The sequence below is a fragment of the Varroa jacobsoni genome, unplaced genomic scaffold, assembly GCF_002532875.2.
Source record: "Varroa jacobsoni isolate VJ856 unplaced genomic scaffold, vjacob_1.0 scaffold_351, whole genome shotgun sequence".
In the NCBI taxonomy this organism is placed as follows: Eukaryota; Metazoa; Arthropoda; class Arachnida; order Mesostigmata; family Varroidae; genus Varroa; species Varroa jacobsoni.
This window is the reverse complement of record NW_019213253.1, coordinates 240,708-250,902: the sequence shown is the minus strand read 5'-3', so window position 1 is coordinate 250,902 and position 10,195 is coordinate 240,708. Positions and strand designations below refer to the sequence as shown.

The 10,195-nt window shown below is 38.4% G+C and overlaps 1 long non-coding RNA gene across 1 annotated transcript; it reads right to left on the bottom strand.

Moving 5' to 3' along the window:
• Window positions 1–4,723: 4,723 nt before the first annotated feature.
• LOC111259607 (uncharacterized) lies at window positions 4,724–6,129 on the bottom strand. The gene is made up of 2 exons (XR_002679722.2): window positions 5,513–6,129; window positions 4,724–5,377 (listed from the first exon to the last, which is right to left on the bottom strand). It is a non-coding gene; the product is annotated as an uncharacterized LOC111259607 (long non-coding RNA).
• Between the last annotated feature and the right edge of the window lie 4,066 nt (window positions 6,130–10,195).

Genomic DNA, 10,195 nt, shown 5'->3' with positions numbered 1-10,195 from the left:
CTAACGTAGTTCTCTGTAGCTATAGTGCTAGTAGTCATGATAGAAGCTTATGCGAACTCATTTCTTCTATTCACCTTTGACACCGCCTTGAACTATTTTCATTGCCCATTATTTTTCCCGCTCTTTTTCATCCCGAATCAATTCTATACCCACACGCATTGTTGTTCATTCACCGTCTTTCAACTCTTCGCCCACACTCTGGACATATATCATTTGGGATCCCCGTCGAAATTCTTCAACTGGCTGCTATTTTTCTTTGTTCAAAATACCTATTTTTCTACATTATTTGCCATTCCTTTCAATTTCATCTATCCGTTCTATCAATGATCATCCTCTAACAATGTACTTTGCCTATAATGAATATTTTACTTTTTATCTGCGAATTTCGTTCATAAACATTTACCTAATATTAACGTGGGATACGTTTCTTCGTCACCGTATACCCATGAACATTACTATGAGAAAAATATCGAGAAGATCTTGTTTCTATAGATAAATCTTCTTTGATTATATTTTTTGACACTTCGTATTTTTTACTTTTCCTCTTCAAGGTTAGTTTATTTTTAATTTTTAATTGGTTTTTTTTTGTTACATTTAGTAAGCAGTATTTTCGATGTTTGTTTAATTTGTAAAATCCATATTGAATTGAATCATCGAAATACGTTTCTATTACACTATCAGGTCGATCTTTGCGTATAGCATGATTCATCATTACTTAATACCGCCAAAGAGCCACTGTACTTTTACACGAATGAACCGTTAACCGAATAATAAAAAAATGTACCCAATACGCTGCTACGAAGATAAAATCATAAAAAGAATATCATATTTTCATTTGAAATTTCGAAACTTTGGCGAAAAATGTTTGCTTTTAGTATTTATTGAACAACGAAGACGGAATCAAATAGGATACGAGTTAAAGACGCAAACGAAAGAGTTATAAAACTTCTAGAATGAATTTCAAAAAGCCATTTTATATACGAGAAGTCAAAAAGCAATGGGGATAATCTTTCAGAGTCTTGGAAGACTTGATCTGGACTGTCAGCCGATCAGTTTCTAAATGTAATTATTGGCACACCGCTTTAGAGGCACTTTCAGTTTCTGAATTTCGCCGCACTAGTTACTACTAATGACTGTAGCTCGTCCGATTTCTGCCTTCATAATGATTTAATGACAGTTCGTTGGCTGCAACTTGGTTCTATTCAGGTGTGAAATTTCTGAGTACTTACTGTTTACCTCATAAACAAAAACTGTCTCTGCCCTTCCACCATTTTGCCCCTTATTACTGTCTGTTCTTTAAAACGAATAACTCAATGTCTGTGTTCGGCAAAGAATCGCTGATAACGATGTTATCAATCGATCATTACATGTTGACAAATAGATATGAATACGGCGTACGGACTGTTTATGAGATCTCTTTAAACTCGAATAATTCAAAAATATATGACAACAGATGGCTAACTTTTGGCGATTACATCCGTAAAAGTACTATTTGATATTCTGTGCTCAGAGACGGTATAGAAAACGCCGTTAAAAAGTCTGAGCTTCATATATGTATAGAGTCACATATGTACGTACGTAACTATTAGCAGCATTCATCCGTCTCATTGATAAAGTACCTTCATTCAAAGCTGTACTATGATCCGTACTCATTGCATAGAAACGCATAAGAAACGCTACTATACTCGAAACAGTAATTCACATTATTTATAAAAACGACGAAATAATTAGCAGAGAGCATATTTATCAAGACACGCGACATATGCGATTGCCAGTAGCTACGTCATTGAGCAAACATGTAACTGCCCGTGTTTTTTTTCTATAATTTTTTATTCTCGTATGTTTAATTTTTGTCTATACCACGTACTGTGATATGTGCATTCGTATCCTTTCCATGTCCATATCCTTTACATCGACGATTTTGCCATATGGTTAGTATTTGATAAGATGACCAGATATTTACTTAACTGCAACACAGCTAAACGCGGCCAATAATCATATACAGACATTTAACCTTTGAAAATTTTCAGAAGCTCGAGCTACTCAGTCATGTAATCATTCCCCTTTCATCATTATCCTTTTCTATCTTGACTCATTTATCCTAACCATCCCATAACCCAAATGCCCACTACCTTCTCATAGGCGACTTCGAACGAGTCGAGAATCAGCGCAGCTAACCAACGTGCCCAGAAACTGCTCAAGGACTAAATACCCGGGGGCGTTGATACCTTCTGACGATTCACAGCAACAACAAGATGCGCCGGATCACGTCATCTGTACGCCATCCACCATGTCATCATCTCGTATACGACTCAACAGGGAAACAGCGGTTCGAGCAAGCGCCCCAGACCTTAGTTATCGTGAGCAAATAAAAGGAATACGCAATATTACCGAAGGAAACGAAATAATAGAAAGCATCAAAAATTATTACGGCATCAGAAAATAATCGATACAACGTTTGCAGATCAAATGCGGCTTGAGCATTCGAATTTAAGTATACGCACCACTTCCGGATAGTCAAAATAACGATGGCGAACGACATGTACATGGCGTCATGTAAACGTCGACGCGAATGCTAATTATCTATCCCCATTGGCTTTGATAAAAATACGCCGATAAACAATTTTACAACCTGACTTCGAGGCCACTGGTCTTTAACCTTGTCAAACATTAACCGTCGTTACGACTGTTCAGGAGACCATAAAACTCTGTTAAGTTTTATACTTGTGAACAGAACAGCAATTAAAGAAGGACTTTTCGAGACGGAATATGGAACCACTTTCTCCTAACAATACTATAAAATCCTGTTAGCCAATTCATAACAGATGAGCCTTCAAATAAAAAATAGCAAACATGTCAGAAGGGGCGCTTTCGACTAGCAGATATAACGAACGTATACAGTGGTCAGAGACACACAAAAGCGCCTTTCAAATTAAACTTGGAAAGCGCCACTAATTACATTAAGAACTTCAACTTCACCGACTACTCATTGCTGTTTATTGTAGTTGGATAAAAATTGCTATGTAGACACAGTTACACACGTGTTCACGCATAAACATACTTACACATACATTTGAACACAGGCGAAATGACCTCAGATCCCTCGGGATAGGAAGTTGTTCTTGAAATTTTTGAACACAACTCTCCATATGTGGACAACTTCATTTTGGTTCATATACAGGTCAAGTGAAATTAGAGTAATCTATAGAAAAAGTCATCTCGATACACTTTTAATCAGCTTCGTCTGTCTTTGCCGATCGCGAAATCAGCACACGCTGATACATTACGATCACTCAAGTTATCGAGACAAAAAGACATGCGATTTAATGTACAACACCTTATTTGTGTAAATGACCCCCGACCTACTAAAATAAGTGTGTCTATCTCTCTCGTCGTATATGACAACCATGAATATATAAAAAAAAAAGTGATATATATTTAAAAAAAAAGCTCAATTATGTTAATGACTAGTTCGATGTCGACATCAATAGTGTTTAAAGAGAGACATACATTCAAAGCAATTGGTTACTACGTGAACGCACTGATGTTAGTCTACGCATTCAGTGAAAATACAGATTCAATAATAATCGTGATAATAGTAGTAATGATGATCATAAACAGAAGATAAACAAACATACGATATGCATAAATATATTGATGTACAAGAGCGTATTAAAAGGCTGTAGGTGTTAGTTGATCGTTTACGTGAGGGAACGTACCCACTTCCACTCTACGATTGATTCTTTAACTAACATGAACCACACACCTAGCATCAATCACTCTGTTTTCGCTTATTCTTCCTTTCATAGGAAAACATTTCACACAAAGCCAGACAAATACATTACGGGAATGCATTACGAACCTAATAGTTAATGCAAAAGCCTACATCTATTGGTGTGGTAGTGGCACCTTTTCGTCGGCTATGGCTTCCATTATTTCCTACGATTATGACAGAGGTCAGATGGACATACGAACTTTTCGTAGGACGGGATAGTCTTCTACCGACGGATCGGGAGAAGGTGACTTGCGCAAACGCGTTTTGCGCGATTCTCCCGATTTTCATTTTTACGGATCAATTTTTCGTCAGCAGCCGCAATTCATATATACAAGCAGCCAGCCACCGGCTTAGCTTACCAGCCTAAAAGCCACTTAGCTCTCCGTCAAACAAAAAAGAATAACGCAGAAGAGTCTTCCAGCAGCAGATGCAGGACATTCAACCCCAATCCAATTTTTTGGGGAGGAAAGCAGCTCATTCTTTTGGTGCTGCGCCTACTAACTTAAGTGCTACTTCCACTACTGCTATCTAACCAACTAAGGAACTATATATCTACAAGAAACTACTACAAATCACCACGCGTCGCTTACGCCAAACTTAGGCCAAGGCAAGGTTTAGACAAAAGAACCTACGACTGATCGTCTTCAGTTGTGTCGAATGGTAGGCTACCGGCACAGGCAACGACCCAGAGGAACCAGTGCGGACGTATAGTTGGTTGTATGAACGGAGGGAAAAATATTGTTACCATAGGATACGGGCGGCATTGCCGGAGGACCTACCGCTAGCAGGCTCATTGAATGAAGACATCGTCATAATAATGATAATAACGTTATAACTAATAGTAATAACTGTACTGAAATTAATAGTATTAAGTTATTATTATTTGTCATTTTGGCTATGTGGTTGTTACTATCATAGTCACTTTTTTCGGGGCAAGAGAGTAATAGATTTTTGTTACTGAGCGGGTATTATCCACTTTATTAGTCATATCTTTTCTCCGCGTTCTTTAATTCTGGCGCCTTCCTTTATCTAGGCTATCGAACAAACTCGCAGCAGCTGTGACATGACAACCATCGTTTGCCAGCTAATAAAGGTTACCAGTTATCATATAATAGCAATAATGATAAAAACAATATATCAATAAACTAGCAGCCGAAGCGCACGACTAGTCAAGCCGACTGACAGCAGTAGCAATAAGCAAATACGCTACTGAATGGACTGGCCGTGGAGAGGGATCAAAGTCGACCATCCGTTAATTCGATGTGGGCATGCAACATACTCATCAATTTTCGATTGATGGCCATTCTGAACGCACATCATACAGCCAGAAAATCAGTCGACCAACGCTTTTTTAAATAACATCTTCGGATCAAATCAATCAATCAAGCTCTTGTACTAATAAACTATCTTCTATGTCATCGCCGTTTTTGTCAGTAGAGTCGCTCCAGAAGGTTCGCTCACGAGTTCTTCCACAGCTATCGTCGCCAGAAGGTAGAATAGAAAGTACTTCGATAGCCTCGGCGAATAACAATAAGTGAGATGTTCTCGTTGTGGGAACCACGTCCTAGATCCGTGCAGCCTTCATCTGCTTGAAGCGTAGAACTAAAAATGCCACAGAGCAATAATAATAATAATACTGTACTATTTATATACAGCTAAGTCAACTCGACGACTAGTCTATACCTTCACAACAGGACTTAACAGGACACTTTAGATACAGAATTCAATTGAACTTACACAACAAGCAAGCAAGCCAATAAGCAACAAGAGACAAACGACACTTTTTGTGACCAAGTACGAGTTTCCCATGCCAGCCAAACATCAGCATTAGCAGACGACAGTTCTGCTAACAACAACGACTAACAGTATTTACAATCATTACGTTCAATGACGTAACTAAAGTTACCAACGATGCTGAAATCCTCCTCAGCGTTTTTTCGTTCCTAAAAACAAATTCGAAGAAACAAACGAATATGCTTGAACAGTAAGAGCAGAGACAATAAGATTGTACGACTGGCTTCCACAGAATCTGTGCTCAATAACAAGCAAACAAGTCCATTTGGACATTAACAAACAACTACTGAAATACTATTCGACGTAGGTTGGGACTATAGAGCACTCTCACTACGAAACAACGATAAATATGCAAGCGAAAGAAAACTATAAATATAAAAAAAAGCGACTATGGCGTCTACAAAAAAACCGACAAAACTAAGCAGCAGCTTTAGTGCATGCGTACGTATGTAAGCTGTTTGCTATAACCGGAAGGACGCGTAAGAAAAACATTAAAAATGATGGGACAGCAAAGCATTGATACTTGCGAGGCGAATAGGCATGCGCTATCCATAAATTAATCCATACTGTTAAGAATGAGATGAACAATGGCTAAGCATAGCACGAATCCGTTGATTCGCGACTTGCCAACGTGGACCACTGATCGAATCAATTAATAACGGTCACCGATCGATTCACATTTGTGATATAAATGTAAGTGGGGCCTGAACAGCTAACTGTAAGTACAGATTAGCTAGTAGCTGGCTTGTTACCATGAGATAGCGCGGCGCAAAAACTGTGAGTACCGATATCAATACATGTAGATTTAGTCGGGCCGCCTAGCGGGCGGTGGTGAGTTCCAGGAAAGCAGTCATGAAGAGTAACCGTCAAATCTGCCATGATATCGACCAGCATTACCATAATGCTTAGCGTTCACAATTGCACTATCGAAGCAAACACAATACACGGATGGTACGTTCCGGTTAAGCAGAAAGACAAAAGGGAAGAGCCAACTTGACCTTTCTCCTACTACTCATTTCTAACTGACAGGCTCATAGATGATCTTTAACTACTGCTTGACATGACTAACTCGAAGAAGCCAAACCGTGTTCAATTTCAACAATTCTCTTCCTAATGCCAATTTAATAAATGGCGAAATACGGAAATCCAAGTACAGCAACGACAGGAGTAATGAAATCATCATACAGTTCTAAAGTAACTATGAAGCGTTCATTTGTTTCGTGTCTACGGGTAAAATGAAATCGGCCCCAACTACACAGGGAACAACTGTGCAGCCAGCTAAAGATCGCTCTGACCCAAATACACGTGAAAGCAACTAACTGAGAATCCTAGACGAGAATCGGACTCTGGAGTTTTCGACCTTACCTTCCTCAAGTATAACAGGTTCAACCATGTGCAATATAAGAAAGGCAAGAACAGCCTAAGTACGGCTCAAGGATATTCATCAAAATTCCACTGCCTACTTATCTATCAATATAATTAAAGCAGATAAGGTTTATCCACTGTGGACGGAACCCGATGCCTGTGCCCAATACAACGACGGACAAAAAGTGCTGACTTGGGCGTCTGCCATGTGATGGCTGACAGTGGCCTTCGTTCAGAATGGCGAACATTGGAATGGATAAAATGACTTCTCCTAACAATGAATACAACCTGAAAGAAGGGTGTGATCGCAAATAAGAACCCAGCATATTAGAAAGCTAAAAAAAGACATCTCATGACGTAATAATTTTTAACGTCGATGAGACATGCCAAATACTCTACAACATCTAGTATAACACTGTTCTCAACATCTAACCAAATCCTCATCTGTCCTAATTTAATTTTCATGAACCGCCAGCTCAGCTGTATGATATCAGACACAATGGTTACTTCACCGGTGAGTAACATTGAATTTACACCTAAAAATTCTGGGTAGGTGAGCTAAAGCTTGATGATCCAATTTTCTTGGGCATTACGACACCCGTATATTACTTAAACAGGATAAAATAGGATACTTAAACGGAACGACTTTTAGCATAAACTGAATGCGTTATATGCGCTATGTGCAAACACGTTTTAAATAGATCAACGATTGTACGAATACCGTTTTTAACAACAGCTTGTGACGCAGACTCAAACAATTTTAAACTTTTGTGTTTATGGTAGTTAGTGTACTGCTGCAAAAGGTGAGATATTTAGAAGTTATCAGCGAAAACAGTTCTGGACGCGGTTTCAAACCAAACGTGAATAGGCGTCTCGTCGTCTGCAGTAGCCAAAAAGTGACCTTGATTTCGATGGGTATTTTAGCCATTACCAATGTGCGAAGTAAAAAAAATCCTACCGCTTTACTCCTATCCTATAACCCATGAGTTAGTCCCCGTTACGTAACTAAAGAAAACAAAACAATGGGCTCTTTTGCTGTACAGATACAGGTTTAGACTTGTAATGATTTAAGTCGGCTTGGACTATTGTCTAGGGCAAGCCGCGAACAACGAACACGATGACCACTCTATAACGGGTTTGGATTCTTGACCGGATATATCGAAGTTTGTGTTTCGTGGCAACTGAACATTACATTAAAGGAAGTGCAAAAACAGATTTTCAAAGAAAGACAGGTAATGTACACAAAAAGGTAAAATCCAGAAGTGCAGATATCGCCGCGCGCGGGAACACAAACACTTCATGCTTTACGTATTTGCCTCATGCCGACCTTGCAACAATTCACTATAGATAGAATATATATGTACTTGTACTCAATACCAATTATACAATACTTTAACTAACAACATCCACCATTTAGAGGTATTCTCTATGCCGTCATCAACGTCATCATGGAGGAAAGAAGCGTCTGAAGAGTTTGTCATGTTCCTACGTGTGAGGCAGACACTCCCGATTATGCATCTAGCCATCGTCATGGCGCGTAACGTGGCATTTGATATAGCAGCTTTGCTGCAGACGACGAGGTTTTCACAGTAGCTCTTGGTGCCACAGTCACCAGAAGTGCTCTCAATAAGCTTAAACTAGGCTTTTTACGAAGCCAGCTGAGATCTCAGATGGGAGCAAATATTGTCCAAGCGAATTACGTCATCCATCGACAAGGGATCGATAGTGGCAGGTATTGATGAAATCTGGGAACTTATAGTTACGTACGGGCGTCACAGCCTGCTATCAAAGCGAAGATGTCATGATTTACCATTGTAGTAGAGGACATTTAGGTGCGCCTGCTCTTAATCCAATGATGTTAACGTTTTTTCACATTTATTAAAGAGCACTGGGCGTTGGGCGAAAAGGGATAAAGACATGGAGAGTGTGTAGAGTTTAGCAGGATGATTAGGCTACTCTACACAATGATCGGGTGACAATGCCCCATCCAGTGCGCACACCCAAACGTTGATGAGGCGCTACCAAGAGATTACAACGTAAACACGCATCTCTAGATGATATGTACAGGAGAAAACGGTAAACTTGCGGGAAAAAATCTCCGGTATAAATCATCCGTTTATTTAACGGTCTCATGATACGTTCACGACGAACTCTCAAGCGAGTGCCTCTTTACATTCTGTTCATATTCTCAGTAAATAATATACCACTTCTACCACTACAACTACTATTAATTATAATATTATTATTACTACTAAAAGAATTACTACAAACAGATAGACTTGACGTTGTGATCTGCCGATCACGAGGTACTGTGTTAGTTACTGTAGCATTAAACCGCTATTTAGTATACACGTGTCTACAGTGCTCTGAGAATCGTGCTGCTCAGTTTTTAAGTTCGTGACAAGTAAATCATAGAATTTATGTTAATACCAAACTATCGATGTAATGACAGAGTAAAATAGAGTCCCTCTAGATTATAATTTGTTATCGTTATAAAGTGAAAAAAAAAACGAAACATGAAGATCAGTACGTGTAAAATTCGTCATACTCTGTTCCATATGTATATTGTAAATGCGAGCTATGGCTAGATTTCGGCGTTTTCCATCTCCGAAAGTTAATAAAATTATAAATAAATATGTAGAAAGAACAAAGGTTAAAATCGAATGAACACGATTATTATAATTAATATATGACATAACATATATATATAAAGATGGCAGTGATGGTAATTACAGCGAAACTACACTGACACAATTACATAATTGATTTCGTTAGTATCGTTATTAATACTGTTAAGTAAGAGAACATATTACAATAAGGCTCATAACAATATTCTCACAAAGAACAACGATAAGAACATGCCTTTAGTCTAGTTGTTACGATAATACTCTAATAACTAAGGCATCCACAGGATAGTCATTTGATCATGTGAAGAAAAAACGTGAACGAGGAGTGGGAAGTCATCTGCGAGCAATTTTCATCACTCCGAATTGTTTATCGTTGACACACAGTTTGTAGATAATAATATTAATGATAATTTATGGGACTCCTAAATTAAATGCACGTTGAAAACAACAGAAAAGGCAAATAGACCACTGTATTCCCGTTATGAAAACAACAGAAAGTTTGACAACAGATTATAATAACAACCGCACCACTAATAACAACAATAAGAAACGTAATAATAATTATATTCATGGTAAACAATGAACTGTGGAAGAAAAGCAGGAAAAATCAACATTATATATATATATGTTGATA